Below are 3,793 nucleotides of genomic sequence, written 5' to 3'. Positions count from 1 at the left end.
AAAATTTTAACTAACTTGCAGATAGTAGATTTCATTCAAGCGAATGCATTGCATGCGACTAAACTTTCTTCAATGTGCAATTACACAAATGCTCATGCAGTTTTGCATAATGATTCACGGCTGCATACATTTTAGATTTTTGACTACTTCCATCTGCATGCATGCTTTTCTATGTACAGTTCCCTATGTATGTTCCCATATGCATACTGGGTACAATAAATTTTTGTAGACATTTCCAATAAACTGCTTATTAGCAAACCCCAGCAGCGAGTGTTTATAGAATAACATTGCCTGCCGAAACATAGTTGGCAAAATGTGGTGTATTATCTAGTATATATGGTGTCCCAGTAATTTTAGCCAAGCTGGTCAATGAAAATGAAAGGTTGAAAACACGGTGCAAGATATATGATCATAAAAAGACCTACAGGTCAGACCTCTGAATTCACGACCGAATGCACGCCATAGGTCTTAAAATCGGATCTTATTGCAGCGTCTTTTCTTAATATTATTTTTCATTGAACAGCTTCACTAAATTGAAGTTAGCTGGGACACCCTGTAAAATTGTAAGGCTGAAGTCTATAGATGAGCTATAGACTGATCTACAGGAACTCTCTGTAGGCAGACTGTACCACATTCTACAAAAAGTGTAAGGCCATAAGTCCATATACAGACTATATACTGGTCTATAGGAATAGTTTATAGTGTATAGACATTTCATAGACATGTCTACAAAAGTAAAACTATATAAACCTATACACTTTTGTCTATAGACACTCTGCACATATTTGTCTACAAAAGTGAATTTTCATTGATCTATGGACCGTCTATAGTCAGTATATAAACTCAGACATTTTGTAGACTAGTCTATAAAAAGTGTATGGCCATAAGTTTATAGACTGTCTATAGACTGGTCTATAGGAATAGTCTATAGATAGTCTATAGGCATTTTATAGACTTATTTCTACAAAAACAGAGCTATATAAGCCTATAGACATTTGTCTATAAACATTCTACAGACATTTGTCTACAAAAGTGAAATTTTATTGATCTATAGACAGTCTATAGTCAGTCTATAGAGTCAGTCATTTTGTAGACTAGTCTACAATTAGTGTATGGCCATAAGTCCATAGACTGTCTGTAGACTAGTCTAAAGAAATGTCTACAAAAAGTCTGTTGACTTCATAGACAAATGTCTACACACTTTATATAGACTTTCTACAAAAATTTTCGTAAGGGATGGGCTGACCGGGTGGCATCATGAGCAAGGTCATTACCGACGATGCCACAGTGCCCCGGCAGCCATTCAAGGATAATGTCATGTCTGTACATGAGGGCTTGTTGGAGGACCTCTCTGGTCTCAAACACCAGTTCTTCATGGGTCTTGCGTCGTAATGCTGACTGCAGACTCTGACCGTCAAAAAGCTTTTGGGCTGCCTTCCCAAAAAAAGTGACCCACTTTCGAGGTGGTGCTTCTACGATGTAATTAACAGCAGCACGTAGGGCGGCAAGTGTTCAAAATAGCAGTCGTTATGTGGGACACTTTGAACTTCCTTGTGACTTGTAAACCCGGGATGATAAAAGCGGCGGGATAAAATATTCACATCGCATCCGCGCCGTACACGCTCTCATGCACACTCACAAATAGCAGAAGACTCAAGGAGTAACACACACTACGAAGTCTGTCAGAAAAGTATCCGACCTTACTTTTTTTGCGAACACTTGATGGATATGAAACAAGCGCGCTTGCATCAGCCGACCCTGAACATTCGTGCACATGCGCGAATTTTTTCCCGCCTGCAGATGGCGTCAGTCGCTGACGTTTGAGTGAGGTAGTGCGCAGTGCGCTCGTCGGTTTTTACAGCGTAAGCTGCTATGGGCTCATTCCAATAGCCGTTCCTGTACGCGATGTCGCCGCCACCGCGGTTGGGTAACCCGACCCTCCACCAGTATGGTGGCGCCATCTAGTTAAGGTGCCTGCAAACGCAGCGCGCGCAGGCGCAGACGACGAGATGCGATTCAGACGAGGCGCGCAATCAGCGCGATTCCGATGCGAGATGTGCGCCACGCATTCTGAATACCTCTTCCAGCGGCCGTGCCTCTTCGGTACACGTTACGGCGTCTCCTCACAAGGTACGAACCGCCCCTGAAGAAGCGAATCGTAGAGCTACATCCGCGGCTAATACCAGGCATCATCGGGCTCAGCAGATCGCTGTGCAGAGAGCATTACAAGCCGCAGCTCGCAGTCGACGCCGGGCGGACAGTTCAGATCGTTCTCGCCAACACGAGGCGAAGAAACTTTGTCGCGAAGACCCTAGTGTGCATGGTGCCGAAATTGGAGCTACTCTTGAGCCGCTCCACCAGCTTACGCTGTGACTGTGCTGCGTGTGCCGAGCAGGCCTCTTTTTATTGCAAGGAAAATGACGGAGCGACTGGAGCTGCGTTACTGCATCAAATTTTGCCAGAAACTGGGTGACAGCCAAGTGGAAACCATTCGGAAGATTCAGATGGCTTTCGGTGACGATGCTATGAGCAGCACACATATTAAGGAGTGGTACAGCCGGTTTAAAGACGGCCGCACATCGGTGGAGAGCAAGCCACTCTCCGGTCGAACATCAACATGCCGAAATAACCAGGTAATTGCCGAAGTGAACGCTGTGGTGATGTGGGACCGTCGTGTGACTATCCGAAAAATTGCGGAAGAGGTGGGCATCATCACTTTTTCTGCACATTCCATTATGACCAAAGATTTGGCCATGAAGAGAGTTGCGGCGACCTTCGTGCGAAGCTGCTCACGGTGGAGCAAAGATAACTTCGTATTGAAGTCTCACAGGACATGCTGGATTCCACAAACAGAGACCCCGAATTCATCAACACCATAATCACTGGTGACGAGTCTTGGGTGTACGGGTACGACCCAGAAACCAAATCCCAGTTGTTACACTGGAAGGATTCCGCGTCACCAAGACCAAAGAAGGCCCGCCAAGTGCGCAGCAACGGCAAAGTGATGCTGACTGCTTTCTTTGACTCCCGCGGTGTGGTACACCACGAGTACGCACCACAGGGTCAAACAATCGCCAAAGAATACTACAGAGATGTCCTCCGTCGCCTACGTGATGCTCTGCGGCGCAAGAGACCGGAGTTGTGGTCAACAGATAATTGGCGCATCCATCATGGTAATGCTCCTGCACAATCCTCGCACTTGATTCAGACTTTTTCGGCGAAACACCAGACTCCTGTAGTTCAACAGGCTCCTTACTCTCTTGATATGGCCCCCTGCGACTTCTGGCTGTTTCGCAAATTTAAGAGGCCATTGAAAGAAGCGCGATTTCAGACAAGAGATGACATTATGGCTGTAACGACTCCTGAACTAAACTCTGTTCCGAAAGAGGCCTTCTCGGAATGCTTCCAACAATGGCAGCACCGCTGGTAGAAGTGTGTGGCGTCCCAAGGACACTACTTTGAGGGTGATTAGGTTTCCAACGCTCAAGTTATGCCAGTTTTTATTTTCTTCGGCCAAAGGTTGGATACTTTTCTAACAGACCTCGTAAACGCGGTTCGGATGGCCTACTAGAGGACCATTTCACTGGATCTCGAGGCGAATAGCGTGTTAGAGTATACCGTACACTGTATTACTCACTTGTACAGTGACGAAGATTTAAGATCTCGAGCAGGCCCAGTCCACAAACCGAATCCCGCATCCTCACGCTGTGAGGACGGGCAGCAGTGAGAGGGCGCCACTCAAATTTCTCGGGGTTATTACATTCATGCGCTTTTTTATTGCAGCACACACAGC

This window comes from Dermacentor silvarum, chromosome 7 (assembly GCF_013339745.2).
Source record: "Dermacentor silvarum isolate Dsil-2018 chromosome 7, BIME_Dsil_1.4, whole genome shotgun sequence".
Classification (NCBI taxonomy): domain Eukaryota; kingdom Metazoa; phylum Arthropoda; class Arachnida; order Ixodida; family Ixodidae; genus Dermacentor; species Dermacentor silvarum.
The sequence above is the reverse complement of the archived record's forward strand: the minus strand, read 5'-3'. Positions refer to the sequence as shown.